Source organism: Chiroxiphia lanceolata, chromosome 1 (assembly GCF_009829145.1).
Source record: "Chiroxiphia lanceolata isolate bChiLan1 chromosome 1, bChiLan1.pri, whole genome shotgun sequence".
Classification (NCBI taxonomy): Eukaryota; Metazoa; Chordata; class Aves; order Passeriformes; family Pipridae; genus Chiroxiphia; species Chiroxiphia lanceolata.
Window position 1 is genome coordinate 56,607,940 of NC_045637.1, and position 19,268 is coordinate 56,627,207.

At 33.9% G+C, this 19,268-nt stretch overlaps 1 protein-coding gene across 5 annotated transcripts in view; it reads right to left on the bottom strand.

Moving 5' to 3' along the window:
- Positions 1 to 19,268, bottom strand: part of LOC116798261 (cadherin-19-like) — a 120,092-nt gene that overhangs the window by 54,315 nt on the left and 46,509 nt on the right. Inside the window, exon 1 of one of the 5 annotated variants that reach the window (XM_032710552.1) lies at positions 17,200 to 17,325. The exons of the other annotated variants lie outside the window; for them this stretch is intronic. The gene's annotated coding sequence lies outside the window, so the exon portion shown is untranslated. Of the gene's footprint in view, positions 1 to 17,199; positions 17,326 to 19,268 lie in introns of those variants that run through there. 5 annotated transcript variants of the gene reach the window in all.

Here is a 19,268-nt window from a genome sequence, read left to right on the forward strand (position 1 = left end):
AAGCACAATAAGGTAAATAAAGCAGGGAACAATTAATTTTAACAGTATTAAGGGTTTCCATTATAAACTAGAAAATCTGTTCTGATAAATAATCCAGTTATCCAGTTTAAAGGTATAATTTAAATTCACAGGCAGAAAAAGTCTCTTGAATATATGCATGCACTACAGGCATCACCATAGTGGAAGTTAGTTGGAAAAGTGCAATGGAATAACCTCAGTTTCAGTTCTCCTTAGGTCTCAATGATCAGAGGCTTTTTTCTCCCTTACTCCTGATTTTAACATTTCACTGTTCTTCTATGCTACCAGGAACATATCTTTTCTTCACTCATTCTATCAATTTTGTTAAAGGCTGATATCCTTTTTCAATCTCTCATATATAAAAAATTTATCAATAAAATGCAGTTCTTATTTGATTCCGTTAAACTTTGTCAACACTTCTCAGGCACTGAGGTATTCAGAACAGCATAGGAACAGAGCATTAGGTCATCCAGGAAACGTAAAGGGTGTTGTATAATCAATTTCATGTAGAAGATTTTCAAAAAGAGTTTCTTTCTGTTGAGTTTCGAGGTGTGGAATAAAATTTTCCACGCATAGTCCAACAAATCCCATCAGGTTTGCAAATTCTGCAATTTTTTAATAGAATAATTTTTTTATAAGAGTCATAAATGAAGCAAATTCTAAAAATAGGATGCTTTTTCTAGCTATTGGTACTACATTCTCCAAACCTTCTTGACTTAAAAGCTATTTTTAAAGGATAGGTGTTACTTTAGACCTTGCTGATATTTCTGTATTATAGCATAACATAAAATAATATTATCAGGCTAAAAAAAAAAATTAAGACAATCAAAATTACATAGTATCTGGGACTTAGGTCTTGACACTCTTCATGATCAAGTTGTCTTTTGACGTTTCAGAGCATTTTGTCAATTACTTGCATACTTATCCATTAAAAAAAATTCACTTTCTCTTATCTTGCTACTTGGTACATGCAATATATTTCATCCTATAATAGGGTGAAAATACTGTTTCTACTTTCATTATCATTCAATGTAGTCCTTACCTTGAATCAAATTAAGATATCTTTGGAAATTCTTATTAATTATTAATTCACTTTGACTAAAAATCCATTAATAAGAAAGTCAGGAACAGCATACAGAACCTGTGTTGAAACTTGCTTTTTTAAAAGTCAAATTCAGGTTGCACTGTGTTGTTGGGTGATTTTTGTAAAGTATTATATCAATGTAGGAAATATCCTTTGAAAAGTTCCTAGCTATTATTTGGTACCTTGAATACCCATGCGTGCTGCTCTTTCAACACACTTTTATCTTGGGTCCTTACATTCTGGTAATTCTTCAAGTATATTACATTTTTTTAGAGGGGAAAAGAAAAAACAAAAAGGTGTGAGAACAGTGGAAAAATTGGATTAAAAATTCAACATAGCTAAAGACTTCAGAGTACCCCCAAAATTCAAATGATGTTAATTCAGTTAATTCTTATTGTTATCAAGATTACTTATCTCCTGAACTAATGACCTTGATAGAAGAAACCCAGATGCTCAGATAACTTTGAAGCTGACAAAATACTTTTTTTATTTCTCCATATTTTCTGTTCCGATTTTTTAAACTTTTCATTAATTTCTTTCCTTTTCCAACCTTTTTTTTTTTCTTACTACAATATGATTCTTCCTCTTTCTAGCCTACATTGAAGCCTTCTTTCTCACTGAGAAGCTGAGGCACTGAATGTCCCGCCCCACTTTTTTCCCCTTTCTTCATTTAAAAACTTTTCCTATTTGCACAAAAGATTAATGAATTACCTATTCACCTGTCAGCTCTGTCCCCACTGCTATAGGTCACCTGCAATAACAATTTATTGCATCTTTAGACAAGCTTTTTCCCTCTTTGTGTGTCATTCTCCTCTCGTTACCTGTGTGAGCCTCTTTTGCTTCTCTGCTCAACGTTATCTCTCAAACAGACCTCTCTGTGCAGATTTCTTTTGATATTTTACTTCTTAGAAGCCTATTGTAAAAAATAAATTGTGCTGTATTATATTGTTGAGCCAGAGTCTCTGTCAGTCATTCAGAGGGTAATTTTGCCTATTTCAAGAGCTCTTATGTACTTTGTAGCCTTAGATTTCGTATCTCCAACTGAGCAGGTATCCTCAATGCTTTATGTGTTACAAAATTATTAAAATGCACAATCAGACTCAACATTTTTAAACTTCATCACCTACTTTTTCTTTCAATTGAAGAAGCTTCTTAAGCCAAGAAGCAAGTAGAGGAGAGATGCAGAAACATGAGGAGTTAACACAAAAAGTAAATGCTGTCTAGGATGACTTTAATAGGGTAATAATTATGGTGAGTGGTAAGTGATAAGAAGCGAGAGACTGGAAGAGTCTGATGTTTCAAATGCAAGACTTGATTTTCACACAGTGACTAGGAAAGAAAGGAAGAATCTGTACATGGAGTCAGACCTGTATCAGAAAGTGGTACAAATTGTACTGAACCAGGCGCATTTCAGTCCACAGGAGGCATTCAGAGGATAACTTGCCTTCTGGTTAGTGCACGCTGCTGTTGAGCAGGGCTTTGGAAACCAGCAGACAAGTCCGTTGCATGTTTCAATTTTCTCCCCGGTTTTAATATCTTACTTAGCTAAAATCTATAGATATATCCAGTATAGCTCAATTAAAGTTATTCAGAAATATTACTTCTGCTTGGTTTTATGTCCTTCCATCTGAAATATGTAGGAATTGCCAAAATTCAATGCAAGAGCCCCATGTTTGATAGAAAGTAGCTGAGCACTCTGTTAAGTATGAAGTACTCTCCCAGTTATTTCAAAATAAAGTTAAAAACACCAAAGGCTGGTGTTAATGCTGTGACATTAGTGTGGTGTGCTGAAAGGATTAAGAAAACTATAGAAGTCATTGTTATCAGACCTCGATGATAATGTGGCCCAACATGTACTACCAAAGGAATTTTTGCAGTCAAGAAAGGAGCAGAGTTCATGGAAGGCAGAAGCAATCTGAGAAGATTTCAAAGATTCGTGAATAACTCTGTTAACGAGCAGGAAACAGAAGGCTTGGGAGCTGATCTAAGAAACATGAAGTCTTTGCAAATAGTCAATTTATCCATAGATGATACATGTTTAAAGAGCTGACATCTCCAGGATTTGTGTGTTTATTTATTTTAAGTAAGAATACGTAACGGTGAAATATTAATTTCCTGGAAAAATTTCTGAATGAAGACACAAAATAACAAGGTAAACTATAAAAAAACACAAACCAAAAACACAATCCAGAAGCTAAACAACACCAAACAAAATGATATATGAAAATATGAAAATATTTGAAATATGGATAAAATTGAATGTGTACAACTACTTTCATATTATTATCCATATTGATTTTCTAAAATCAGTATGATTTATATGGTCTTGGAAACTTACCTATAAAAATTAGACATTTGTGGTGTTTAGTTGGCAAAATATGACCACGACTGTTTCTGCTATGACCATTACCAATTTATCTTAGTAACTTCTATATATCTCTGTAAATTTCGCCAGCAACTCATGAAGAAGAGGAGGAAAAAAAAAGTACAGATTGTAATTCCCATCCTTCACTACATTAATTACTGTTTGTGAGAGACATGGGGGAATTTCCTCCAGAAAGCAAAGTTTTAATAAAATTTCAGGGTAGGATATAGGAGACCTCTTCATATTTTCTAAAAGTTATGTGCAAGACTTTGGGTACTTTTTTCAAAGTTAATCCCTTCACAGTGGCACATGAAAATGTGCAGTAAAGAAATTGTTCTTCAGAGTTCATTGAAAGGAGTGGATACTTTTCAAACCACGTCTTGGCCTGGGACCTGGCCATTGACATGCCTGCTTCATAGACATTTCCTTTCCTTCATCAGGCTCTAGAGCATTCTTTCCTTCCTGTGCAACTGAGTGGATAACTTTAGCGCATATAAACACACGAATATGCATGAACTTTTGGAGATACCATGATTCACTAAATCAGAATGTTTAAATTTCCCCCTCAAATAAGTTTTTACAAAAGAAATTACTGTAATAGGTTTCTATGGATATCTCACTTCTTTAAAGCCAGTTTTGTCCACATAATTCCCCTTCTTTCAGGAGTCTGCCTGAGTTTCTGACTTTAATTCATTGCAAGCCAACTGAAACTGGAAAGTCCATGAAGTTGCCATAGTAACTCAATGGACAAAGACTTAATTCACTAGTTTATATAAGCCAGAACTCATATCCTGCAGACAGTAATGATCTTAAATTATTTAGGTCTATAAAGTCGATGGATTATATATTTAATAAATGTCAGTTCCTTCGTTAGTGAAAAATGGGCTTTGATTGCCCCAAGTTGTCTCAAAAGTATTTGTATGTTAGATAGTAAGCCCCCTAAAAAGCCAAGGAGAATGAAAAGGAACAGGAAACCAGGGTATGGTAACAGTACTGTTAATAAAGGTTATGAGTTATGTTATTAATTTATTAAGAATTTTTTGAAAAAAAATCCCAAATTTAGCTGTTAAATTCCATAAAGGCCATGTGGATTTAACAGAAAGAGAGGATGGTATACTTAGATTTTCACAATCTAGTGAAAACAATGAGACTGGAGTCAATTGTTATTACTCCCATTCCATAGATATAATTTGCAGTAGCAGTGCTGAGGTAAGACAATGTGGAACAGCAAGACTGAAGGAGAAGTCTTTGGAACAATGTGTTATGAACTACATAATTTTGTCATGGGCATCATGATTTACTTAGGGTCACTGCATACTTTTGGATTAAGAGTATGGCCTAGTCAACAGTTATGCTGGGTGGTGTCAAGATGGATGTAAAAATTAAGTATTAAAAAATAACTATATATTTGTTTAGTCCAGACAATTCCCTGCTTCTCAGCTTCTTGATCACAAACTGAAAATCTTAAACTTGATTTAAAATCACCCACTAACTCTGAGAACAGTAACAGGTTTTTTTCTCTCTGTTTAATTTTTCCCTCCTTCTCCACACCTTCTATTTTACGCCACATTTAGGAACTGGACAGATTGAAATTGTAAAGCTGCATTGCAGCTTCTCTAAATAGCATTGGTAAATATTATAGATATAATAAGCATTCTCTGGGAACATTGCACTAGTAAATAGATAGGGACATTTTAATCATCATATCTACCTATAACTTCAAATGTCTTAGAGAACAAATTCTATTTCATTTAATTCCCTCAATTAATGAATTCTGTATTACTTTTTCATGAGATTCCTGAGTACACCAGTTATTTATTTTAACCTTGCAAGTGTGAAAAGACCAGCTCAAATGGGAATTGCCACTACAGCTTTATTCTATGTTGCCTTACTTCATTCTTTTCCTGTATTTTAATTCTAATTCCAGCTTTCAATGGGAAATTGAACCTATAAGTTTCCCCTGCACATTTAATTCAAGGAGCAGACTGACATCTATATTTCTCCATGGATGGGAGCTTATCATGCCATTAGATTTTATCCTTGGATTTCTATTTTGACTCATTCCAGCTATCTCCGATCATTACAGGCAGTTCAGGTCCTTTAATAGTTTCCTGTCCAGGACTTGCAAACAGTAGATAAATGGCATGAGAGGCAACAGGACATGGAAAACTATTTAGGCAAATAAAAAGAAGATTGTTAACAAAAGTGAAAGAAAACAAGAAACAGATATGCCACAGTCATAAATTTCTATGTTGTCTCATACAATGATAGATTGGGGGTTTTTTGGTTTTGGTTTTGTTTTTTTTTTTTGTGATTTTAAATAAGTTTTGCTTTGTGTGGGAAGTTCTCATGAGTTTTGAGATAACGCAGGCAGTTGCCTTGATGATAGGTTTCCTCTCATCTTCCTTCTCCAACCTCCGCTGCTATTCAGCACATTATGAGTTTTTAGAGATTTTTTATGGAAAATGTTTTTTTATTAGAAGATTGTCCTGTAATTCTGAATTCATTATATATATATATATATATATATATATATGGGTTTGGGTTTTCTTTTGGTTATATGTTTTTGGTTTTTTTCTCTCAAAGGTTATTATAGAGCATATGAACTTTGTGTGTGCTACAGCCTTTTCAGTCTCCAACCATAAGCATTAATTTTAATGAAAATATCTGTCCTCTGGACACTCAGAATTAAAAGACCACTCTTAAAGCTAGCGTCTAAATTACAGAAATATATTTAACTGCTTTCACAAAGTACATCATATGCCTTTTTCTGTGCAAGGTATTGGCAAAATTCAGACATGTTCTTACTTAACTTGGATTAAAACTTCATTCAATAATGCATCATAATTTCATTAGTGCTTTGTTTTAAAAAAACAAAATCAAAGTACTTAGACAACTGGCTGAAAATTCAAGAAGGGAGAAACTGGGATTACTCCCTGGTTTCATGGTTTTGCTACAGACAAGCATGTACAAAAGAGCAATAAAAATATTTTAGTCCTGAGTTCTTGCTGTTATTGCCAGCGCCTGTCAGCCAGGAAAGTAAATTCTGTACATATTCACTCTCATTTTCCTTCAAATTACTTTTGTGACCTTCTTACCTGTTACTGAAATATGACTCAAAATAGAAGTCACTAATGCTGATTATGTTATTGTACTATTTCACCCTCTCTGTGTAGTATCAAAGGAGTAGAAACAGGGATAGGGTATTGGCATGGTGCTATGGAATCTTAAACACAGCACAGAAATCCCCTTCTCTGGGAAGGGGCCAGGGCCATTATCCATTCTAAGAAAACTAGCACAGCAATGTGAAAACAAAACAAAAAAATCCCCAGTGGAGAGAAAGCATCATTTTCCAAACAAAGAAATACAAGTGCTTCAAGTTTTCTTAATTGAACGTTAAAATAAGCTCTACTCTGTAGAGTAACAAATAAATCTAATGTGTTGATTCTACTCATTGCTGAAATAGTGTCAAGAAGGATTAGGTAGAACTAAAATTGCATGAAACATTCACACACAACCTCCAAGAAAAAAGGATTATATTTCTCTGTGAAAGAGAATGAAATGGGAAAGAAATTATCTCATGCAAATCCAGTTGATTCATATTAAACAGGAAAAGATGGCAGGCATTTTTATCTGTGGATCAAAGCATTTGATTTTTTTTCAAATATTAATATAAAACTGGATTTTGAACTACTTGCAGCTAGGATCAAATAGAAACCAAGTAAGGTTTTTGAAAAGGCAACCTTAAACCAAAGTATGATCTGTTATCAGGATTCTTGCAGTTCAGTCTTACAACTCCATCTTTGTGGAAACAGCAACTGATTTAATATACAGTGCACATAATTCCTCTGTAATGAAAGTACTTCACCTTGAAGAGCACTTCCACTGGCTTTCAGTAGAACATTGTTCAGCATTGAAAATTCAGGGGAGTTTTGTGATTAATGGCAAATGAATTGTAAGAGTCCCCTTTTTACCCCCTTAGAGGACTACCTTGCTCTTCTGCAATCCTCTTAAAGGATAGTTTACAATTTATTGCTTAGAGTTTAACAACTTTTTTCAATAGCACCGTGACTTTAGCCTGCCTTTTCTCTCTCTTCTATCTAGCACCAGACACTTTTACTGGCCTGGACAGTTCTTGTTTTTTGAATGGAGACATTGTATGCTATGAGTTGAACAAACTAAAACAAACAAACAAACAAACCCCCTCAGAAATAAACTCCAAAACTAAAAAACTGTGGGGTTTTTTTTTTTGTTTGTTTGTTTGTTTTCTGGGTTATTTACTACTTGTGCAATAGAGGAGAAGGTTTGAAGGGGGAAAATGTCTGACAAGGTAGGACGGTGACTGAGATGCTTGCAGCATGTTTATGGCTTCAACTCCTTAGTAAAGGTAGTTTCTTTTGAAGTCTACGGTTAATCTCTTCATGTCACAGGGCTTTTTCTTGTATAGTGTTGAGTATATTGAGCAACTTAATACAATATCTAAGAACTACTTCCAACCCCACTACATCTAAATCCAAATGCTCATTTCTCTTTAGAATGCTTCTACAATATCCCCAAAACTACAGCATTTATTTCTGTGTGAGAAGCAGAGGGATGAAAATAACTGAAAGAAAAATATAATTTTAAGATAATATAATTTTATTATATTTTAGCACAATATTCTAACTGATATATAAATATCACAATGCAAAATAGAAAATAGAGTTTAATCCCTTTATCCATCTGATAACTAAGATCCTTCTTAACTCTCTTTATAGAAAGAGGTCTTTGACTGGGTTGAGTTCAATGGAATAAATTGAACTCTACAGATTTTACATAATGCTATCAGCAAATGGCAGATTAATTGCAAAACTTGGCAAAAAAATTCCCCTGCTATAATCGTAACCCACAAGAAAATTACAAGTGAAAGAAATTATAATAATTTTTGTTGTCTTTATCACAGATGCAAAAATGGAAGAGTTAGAGTGTATTATGACTACTGAATAACAGAACAGGAACTAAATATATGCATGCTTTTAGAATTAGTTCACAAGTTCATAGTATAAAATAGCTTCCAACACTATAAGGGATTTTTTTTAATATATTATTAGCATCACTGGTAGACTATTCCTGTACAGCCAGGTTGTGCCTTTATAAATGACCAAAAGAAGAACACCAACTTGTGTTTGCAAACTGAAGAGCTTATATGAAATTTAATGAACATGTTATGAAATTGTTTATCTTTTATATATTTGTATATGCAATTTATTTTTTTAAAAATGATAAATAGTTTAAAAGCTACAGACTTGTATGCAAACTTGCCATTACATGTCTATAGCTACCTAACTTATGTCCTGAAGATATAAAGCAATTACTGTTGAGGTATGGCCTCTAAAAATCTTTAAGTCAGAGTCATCAGTGCTAGGTACTTGAATGAATCTTTTTTTAGAAAAACAGAAAATTGTTTCTGTGGTATTTTATGATCATTGTTTATAAATATGTTGGTGTTTAAAAATTAAAGCAGTGGGTTTTGTATGTGAAAACTATAAAGATTAAGATTTTAATTTTTCAAAACTTGTTTTCTTTAAATTCATTTCATCTCTAGAGAGGGATGTGGGAATATACATCTTAACATTTGATTTTTTTTTTAAACTGAGTTATAACTAATTGTGAAGGAATTTCAAACCAATCTTTAACTAACTGTTAACTTCAGGAAGCAATATCAGGCAAGACAGACCAGGTTGTGACTAATAAACCTCTCGCAATTTGTCAGCAGCATAGCTGTATCCTGCATGCCTGAGCTCGGTGATGTGACTGGCAGCAGGGCTGGGCTGGCTCAGAATCCCAGTTATCTCCTTCCCCCAGCTGTGGGAGGCAGTAAGACATCAGCAACTGCTCAGGCTGTCACCCATGGTTCTGCCTCGCATCAAGCAATCTACGAGTCTGATGGGCAAATACCTTATAGTGTCTTTTACACAGATGAATTTGCTGCCACTTGACAGAGTTCCAACCTTTTACACCTATTAAGGAAGGAAACAATAATGTTGCTCTCTTTTCTCCAGGGTTTTCTATGTGCTACCTCTGACTGTGTCCTAAATGAATCAAGAAATCAATTTGCAGCCTCTCACCTCAGTTAAATCAAACTTACTCACAGTTTCTGCTGAGTAAAAAACATCCAGTGCTTTTCCTCGGTACCCACTGCCACTTTAACAAGATATATCAGTGTCCAAAATATTTATTTTGCTTTTAGGGATTTATTTTGCTTTTTAACTTTTTACTTGTTACCTTTTTACTATTTTATTGCATCGCCCTTATTAATACTATTTGTGTCAATTAATTCTACTCCTAGAATCATTGGCAGCTAAATACAACTGCAAAATGAGGTATAAAATTAATTTTATCACCAGAAGAACAAATCATTGTATTGAAATAAAGTTCTTTTATTGAAAAATAGTGACTACAAAATGAAGTATTAGAAATATTAGAAATGAAATGTCTACTGTGAACTCATATGTACTATAGGTCTAGTAATAACCTAAGAGTGAATGTTTATTTTATAGCACTGATAGCATTTTTACATTTAATAATATAAGCCTGAGACTTCCATTTTTTCTTAAGACTGCATTTATTAATTTAAACACCTGAAAAGTAAACACCTAGTGTAATGTGCCTACACAGGTTCCCTCAGTAGTCAGTGGAAAGAGAAAGGCATCTATGTTTTACAAGAGTGTAAGACAGGTAACTAGCATGTGGAGTCTAAATCAGTCTCTTTCTGTCCAGAGTTAATAAATTACTTAGAGACATCTACAAACAAGTCACAGTTCCTCTGTTCAGAATGTTTTACATTTTAGGTAGAGAAAGATGATTCCAGTAAAGGAAATTAGACTAGAACAAAAAGGTTTCATAGATTAACTAATTTAAAATAATGTTTGAAATTCTTAAAAAACATGCTATTTGTCTTCTTGGTACCAATTACTTTGAATTATAATATATGAACCGTTTCAAAATCATTTGTCTCTAGACTGGACAAGAGGAATAACCTTGTCCAAAGGAATTGACTTTTCTTCCTATTTTCCAGTAGATTTTAAAAAAACAAAAACAAAAACCAAAACTTCAGTTAACCTTTTACCTACACATTTTGAATCCCTGTTTAACACAGCTGATTGCCAGAATACTTTTCCTCCATGTGATTACTAAGATTTATGATCAATATGATTGTAATGTCACAATATTATGGTGTCATATTATCATGTGTAAATCCTAAATGCTATGTCATGCAGAAAGAAAATAAACATCCAACTTTTGGATATTAGAAAACATTGAAGCAGAACTAAGTTTTCTTTATTACCTCACTTCAGAATTTCCTTTGATTTTGTTACATATACATTAAAACTCTCACATTTTTCATGCATTACATATAAATATGATTTCAACCTTTTACTGACATCAATTAATTCTCCAAAGGTTCTGCCACATCAACCTGTAGGTTCATTCCTCTGGTTTAGGTATAGTGAGCATTGCTCCAACATACCTAGACATAAAAAACAGAAAGCCTACACGCAACAATTATGAATTCCTAGAAATCTAAAGTTGTTGCCTGTGAAAGACCACTGAAATTGTTCCAAAAGAATGCATCTTCAGATATCCTACTGAAATAGTATACTTTTTACTCTCTCTGACATTTATGATTAGTAATGCTCAGGAATACAGTCTATCATTTTTATGATGCAACAGTTTTTGCTGTGCTGTCTTGTTTTCATTTGAATCAAAATGGACTGAATCAAATTGTAGTGGCTCAGACTTAAGCAGTATTTCTCCACTTAGAAGTCAACTATTATTCTGGAGAGGCTATCTATCAGGGGAAAAAAAAGAATAAGCAAGCAAGAACCCAATGGAGAGAAAAGCAAAAATCCATGATTTACTACATCTTACCAGTTATTCACGTCTTTAAATTATTTACTTTTGCAGTTTGTATAATATATCTGGAAAATGTGAATATGTATTTCAAAGTGGTTTTAAATGCTTCATACATGCAACAAACCCATGCTTGTAGACAGTATATTTGGGAGTAAGCTCTTGCTCTTTATTTTCTTCTCTTCTGAGAGAATAGTTTCATTTGGAGAAACAAACAATATTATCTACTGAGAAATACCTTCTTTTTTAAATTCAATTATTAGGGTTTTTTTTAGGTTAATTTTTAGGTTTTGTCTTTAAGGACTCAATATAATAAAACTTTTTTTCTTTTTTGTTAGTGCTGGGTTGCTAAGAGCAAACAGTTTCATGTCTGGGTTGTTCAGAAAGTGGTGGTGGAATTAATCAGCTCTGCCCTCCAAATGAGGATACTTCAGGATCCAGTCTTGAGTTGACACTTGAGGGGGGTTTGGCTCCCATTGCATGCAGTTTGCAGTGCTGCTCTGTCTTAGCTACTCCTGGTTGCAGGAGCCACCAGCAGATGAGAAAAGCTCCAAAGGGCCCAAAGACAGCCACGGGTATGGGCTGTGGGTATTTGAATGAGGAATCCCAGCCAGATATTGCCTGTGGAACCAGTAGCTGATGGGACTGAGGTACCTCAGAGAGGTACACAGAGGAGGGACCCCCAGAGCACGTGAGGAGAGAAACTATTTGTGTACACGTGGAAGTACTCTAAGAGGGAACCAGAGAGACCCATCCAAGACTGAACACCGCAGGGTGGGGACTGCTCTGCTGACCTGCACCATCTCTGCCCCTGCTACAGGCTGCAGGCCAGAGGAATAGTGTCACTTGTAAAATAGCTCTGATTAAAATGTTAAGTTAACTGAGCCCATTTAGTCTCCACACTGCCAAATTGGTCTTAAATTGTGACAGCCTTTGAGTCTAGGCTCTGCTTTCCTGTAATCTTTAAGTGGGAAAAAATCTTTTTATAATATGATCACTTAACAAAATAGTTGAGATAAAGGAATGAGTAGAAGAAAATTGCATGTAAGGCACCAGAAAATGGGTCTAATTTTATAACATTTGCACACTCCTGAAAGCATGCATATGAAAAGCTGAGCAATCATCACAGTTTGTCTCTATGCGTCATTTCCAAATGCTATTTATATGTTTTCTGGGTCAGTCTTTTATGAAAATAGCCATGTGTGCCAGCTATCTAATGACCTGGCATTTGAAACCAATTCAATTTATATGTTAAATTTGATGTTAGGGCAAAACCAATACAGGTACCACGTTTTTATGCTGTAAGCCTAGTTGTCATCCTCATTTATCTGGAAATATCTTTTTTATTTTCCAGAGGATATAAAGTAGCATAAATCATTCTATCTCATCTACCATTGGGAATAACTGTTGAGGGTAAATTTTGGCCTAGTCAATATATATCACAGTGATACACAAAGAGAGTACCAGCAATGCCCTTAATCTTCTCCCACAACTAGCTGCATCACATGGAGAAAGATAGAGTGAGAAGTCAGCTGTTTGTGGTTGAACAGAGCAGTAATCAAAACTAGTACTGGTTTCTAACTTCTCAGCAAAGATGGGGGCTTTATAGTTTGCACTGTATAGGCACATGTCCTCCTTTCTATTCTCTCCCTGAAGTTTTCTGCAGGCTTCATGGGAAGCTGAAGCATCTGGGAAGGGTAGAATGAGTGCAACAAAATGCCATGGCTTGTGGACCCGTGGACAATGACCTCTTTTTGTTTTCTTCACCTGAAGTATGAAAGAGAGAAGACATTCTCTCCATTTAGACAAAAAAAAAAAAAAAAAAATCTCATTCCATATTGCTTCAAATTTCATAGATAAGTGAAAAAGTAAGCAAAATTAGAATTGATCCTAATTTGTTTCCATCTCCTCAAAAATACACAACAATGCATCAGGGCACTAGGGAGCTTCTGTAAGAGTTTGCATAAGCGTGCTTATACCAACAGGTAACACAGAGTATGTTTTTGTGTTATTAGCATATGTGCTTGTATGATGATTTTCAGCACATTTCTAAAAAAAATGCAGAAAAAATATAGAGTATTTTGGATTGTATAAATTCTTACGTGTTGCTGTGTTATGATTTCATTTATGAAGTTTCTTGCTTTATTTATGAAGTTTGTTGTCAGATTTCTTGAATTTTTCAGAATTTGTCCAATCATTCAGAAATCAGAGATTAATGATTTAACAAAGATTTATGCCTTTTCGGTTTTTGATTCTCATGTTTAATCACTCTGCGTGAAACTTCTAGAGAGTGAACTCCATTCACTTGTGACTATATCCAGTGAACCACAATCTATTTGCAAAGCAAGATAAGACATAGATCCTTGTTCCATCTCCCAATAAATTATGTTTGGGATGCCTAGATCTCATTTGACAATTTAAAATTGATGAAGAGATATTAAACGAACAAAGCTTTCTTTGCAAATTTTTTGATCCTCTTTTTTTTCTGACCAGTTTTGACAGATTTCATTATCCCACTTCTGCTTATGAACTGCAGGACGTTGATATTCCCAACATTCTCTAGATGTCTTATTCACCATTCTTAGATGGCTCTCTACAGGGAAAGGAGTGTGTAACTACAGTGTCTTCACGATTTGACAAGGCTCGTCTCTTTAAATCCTTTTTAACTTTTGTGACCTTCGTATTTAAAAAGAACTTGTCAGTTTGACTACACCATTAGAATGCTAACAATGAAAAGCCACAAACCTTTATGTTGCATGACAATGAGGGGAAAGCATTTGAAATATTTGTTAACATAATAGCAATACATAATATTGCCTAATATACTTGTAAAAACAGTCTTAACCAGAAAATTTTCAAGCAAAATAAAACTTCAAGAACTTTAATTTTCTATTTTATTTAACATTGTCTAAATCATCTCTAAAATACTGAAAAGCGTTTATTCCACAGATATATTGTATCCTGGCTAGGTTTTAATCACAATCAATACTTAAAGACCATGTTGAGTCACTTAATTTAATTATTCTTTTGTTATTTACTTTTTATAATTTACTCTAATAGGATGTGTTTTGGCTTCCAGTGTGTCATAATTCCATGTAAAAAGCAAAAAAAAAAAAAAAGAGGACAATATTAAGTGACATCTTACACTTCCTCTACTGTTTAGGTAACAACTTTAAGGTTGCAAAAATGGTCTCTCAAAAATTATAAAAATATATATAAGGCCAATGCAAAAAAGAGTTTACCCTCCACAGATTTAACATTGCATCAGAAAATATAAGATAGTCTTGGTAATCTTATTTCAGGTGTTATCATGTTTTTAGTTCCAGTACTATATTTGCAGATACAAAGTCTGAGGTTTTACTTTCTTTTTTCCTGCCTTTTTCCTAATTGAATATCCTTTTTCCTTAATTTTGTTGTCTCAAAAGTAGTTTACTATAACAGTTAGGTCAGGTGGCCTGAGAATAAGGGATTCTAATTTAATACCACCTTCCATTGACAAGGTCTTCACTATGTTTTTGTCCCTGATAGAAAGCCTGGGAGTAATGTTCTTTTGGAAACATCGTTAAGAGTTACATCTTGTCAGCAGGAGAAGCTGCAATTTCTTTTATGCTACAGGCAATGAACATGTGGAGGAGACCTTGATATGGGTATCCAAAGCACAATTATGTTCCCAGGTCTGTCCCGTGTGGTCTAGTTGAGATTGCTCCATCCGCATCAACTTCCTCTGTAATGGATGTGTACCTTGTCAACATTGTTAGCAGGGTCTGGAATGAATCCAGGGTAACCAGGATAGCAGAGGCTACCATGCACACTCTCTGGTCCTTTGAATCATTCATTTTCAGAAGCAAATATTTTGTTAGGTAAAGAAGATTGGAAGCAGAGATAAGAAAGACATGTTACATCTCTCTCCTTTTAGCATCAAAGGGGTTGGAACACAGTTGAAATAGAAAAAAAAATAGGGACTATGGTGGGACCTATTCTGTGACTTACAAAGTAAAAGAATAATAATGGTTTTTCACCTAAAAAGGAACTAACATTTTAATTCAATATTATCTATTGTATTGTTAGATCTATTGGCAAAATTAATTCTTTTAAATTAAAGTGATATAAGAAATAACCAAATCTTTCTGATTAAGCTAAACAGGAAGTTTCCAAATATATTTATAGTGAATGTGATGCAAAGATTACATAATGGAAATTTCACCCAAAAGAATTATAAAGTATAAAGCAAATAAACCAAAGGCTAATGATGAGAAAAAACAGGCAGTTTAAACTACGGGCATCATTAAAATCTGCCTGTATAACGTATCAAATATTGCTTTCTTATTTTAATATCTAATTGTATTGACATTGTCTGAAATTTACTTCATGTTGGTAATTATAAAACATTCTGATGCAGAGAAGTATATTGAGTTCATTTTTTGAGACATTATACATTTTTGCAGTTTTGAATATAAAGTGCACATTATCACTTCATAAATTACCTTAGACCAGGTAAAAATAGTTACATTTTGGTTCTAAAAATGCATGGCTTTCCATAATATATTTGTGACTTTGTTCTTTAATTTTAAGCTACTTTTCTTGGAGTATTTTCTGAGCAAGTCTCTCTTTCATCCTCTCTCCATTACCTAAAAAATAATTCCAAGAATGGATTTTCATTTTCTACTAGCTCTTAATCAATGCATTTTTTTTATTCTGTAAAAATGCAGAAAGCCTGAACTCCAGACTCAACCCTATATTCATTTTATGTAAGTGCTTGCTTTAACACTTCTAATGGAAAAATGCTGAACATTGAACTTTATCATTATAACTCCTAAAATTGAGTCTGTAGATCAAGTTTTGCACCTTAGTACAAATTTATCCAGGTAAAAAATAAAAGTAGTTTGTCTGGACTGATTTTGCAGCCACAACTGATTCTAAATAACAATCTATTTAAAAATAATGATATAATCCTAAAGCCATGTAATTCCCAACAGTTTCGTACGAAAATAATTTGTAGAAATGAACAAGGTGACAGATATTCAGCATTTTAATAATAAATCAACAGTTATTAAATATCTCTGGGCTATATTCTAGTGTCTGTTTCTTGGCTACAGTCTATTTGAAGAGTTTGAACATGAAAAATAAATTCTAGTTATATCTCCTAATAGAAGGGATACGAAAGAAGCATGCAATGCAAACAGTTTGCTGGTATATATACTGCACTGCTGTTTGAAAATCTTATTTATTAACAAATTACCATTTTACACTCCAGATCTGACAAAAGTAGAGGCACACATTTTCTTGTGGTCTGAAAGACTGTAGTTGCTATGTGCAGGGTTATAAAGAAAAAAGGGGAAAGAAATGTCAATGGAAACAAGACAAAAGATATTGTTACTGTTACACTAACAAGAAGAGTATCAAGGCAGGGAGTGTTTCCTTTAAAACATCAGAGTTTTCCCTCTTCTTGATGTCACCCTCAGAAATTGTAAACGCATTTTAGTGACAATCACTTGCATGAGTGTAGCTGAAACAATCACAAGCACTTTGGTCAGAGGTGGTGGGCTTGGGAAAACAGACTCATAATCAACATGAAAATTTTAACGTGCAAATTAACACAAAACAGGCTTAGTAAGTATTTCCTCTGGCAAATCCAACTCAGGAAGTTGGAATTCTACGCATATAGAAGTTAGACTGTGGACTGTGAGGAAACAACAAAAGGAGATTTCTCTTTCTAGAGGTTTTGAGCGTTCCTGGGTTTGTCTTTGCCTTTTGTGGGTTTTGCACTGGAGACACCCAGATAAATGTTTTAAATTTGATTTCAGAAGATAATAAAGAAAAAAATATAGAGATATCTTACCTGTGTAACTTCAGGGCCTTCTAGGTATAAAGAAGTGGGTATTGCAAAAGTTGAATGAAAGGTGATGCAGAGAAGTAAGAAGTTCTGTTTTACTTCACAGATCCTCAGAAAGCTTTAAGAGTTACAGCTTTCTGCCAGTATAAGTCAGTTCTGCTTTTACTTTTGAAAACTCACAGTACGACACTGCTTACTGCATGCTATTTTGGGTGCCCTGAGTAAAACTATGAACACAGGCACTTTTGTGCAAAACATCATAAGGCCTCTCTGATGTTCATTCAGAGTTCAGAATTAAAATGCAGAAGGCTCTAGCAAGAAAAATACAAGCTGATTTTCTTTTTCCTAGTGGAAAAATAAAGTACTCCTTGGCAAGTAACCAGGGTGGTGGGAAGGTAATTCATTTTGTGTGAGAGCATTTTGCAAGTGAAAGGGATATGCCCTCTGTTTGGAGATTAGTCGGGGAAACAAGTGGTCAATTTAGAGTAGTCACAAAAGTTAGTCAAAGAAGAGGATTTCTGCAGTCTGGTTTTTGCCCTCCAGCCATTTTTCCCCCCAAAATAATTTAGTTTCAAGAATCATAAAATCTTCACACTAAGAAAAAAAAACATGTCAAAAATTCTGGTTTATCTCCTTATGTATTTTTAGGGACATTAAATAAATCCTTCTCTTTTCTTACAACTGTCTACAAAAGTTATCTTTTGTCTACTAGATAGTTTTTGGGGTTTTATAGTCATATGAAAAATATAATGAAAACAATATAATACTCAAAAAAAAGGGTTATAATTTTTCATAGAAATTAAGTTTTATCTTAAGTCGATTTAGGAAATTTTGAGCAATAATTCAAGCATTCATTGTCATTTTATAAAAATATGAGGATGTTTGGGGAAAAACAAGAACTGTGTATTACAGTAACACTTCAGTAATTATTATAGAAAACATATTTATGGTGAGATAATTTAGAGCTTAGTGCTACATCAGTTATAGCTCCAGGCCAAGAAGATTTCTGAGGAGTCCTAAATGGAAAAAAACACACATGACATTTTATCAGACATAATGTATCTTGTTAATGATAAAACTAAAACAAGCTGCAAGCAACCCATCTCAAGAAAAGTTATTTCTCCCTCTTTCCTGTTCCTCATCCATTCTTGGAAAATTTAGCAACTGTTTCTATGTGGAAATCAAAAAATCTTGTCCATACTTTTGTCATATATTTTTAAACTTTTTTTTTTAAATTTTGTTTTTCTGGAAAGGCAGGAAAATAAATTCTGACCAGCCCTGCAAATCTTACTCAGATGTTCAGGAATTCCATGGCCAGAACACAAGAGCTGGCAAATGAGGAAATGTGATTCTTTAGCATACGTAATACTATGAGACAATACGACTAGACCATGTTGCCAAGTCAGAGAACAAGAGTAGAGCAGTACATATTCTGCAAAGAGAACAGTTCTGATTGATGCAAATGTGAGCTCTGGTACCTTGGTTAACACTGAATCACTGTTTACTGTATTTATGTCCAGGTGTCAAGGTCAAATCAGCCGGTTTTAAATAAATACAATCCCCCCTAATATTACAGACTTTAAAACTTGAATTGAGTGGGCTTGAAGTAACACAGGAAAACTGTTCACCTATCATGTCTATCTTAATAGAGTCAGAAAGCTTATACTCTATAGAAAATACTGCATATACTATGTGAGCAGCCGGATTTTTGTAAGATTATTCAGAATCATTTGTCAGTCTTTTGAGGATGATCTCCTGATAACTTCTTGAGGAAATAACTCATCCTTACCACTTCAATATAAGTATAAGTTTCTGTACCAGGCTGGAAATGAATACACAATTTATCAAATTATGCACAGTTAATAGATTTTTCTCAAATTAAAGCAAGCATGATAATATTATACAGCTTCAGGTTCTTTGGTAAGCCTGTGTTCTTACTAAATGTTATTTAATTATTTATGAAATTAATTATCAAAAACAAACTGCCAAAGATTTATTTCTGCTACTCTTACCTGAAGCATTTTTGTCTGTGTTAGGCTAAACGTGATTTCTTTTTCTAAAACTTGATGTTAGAT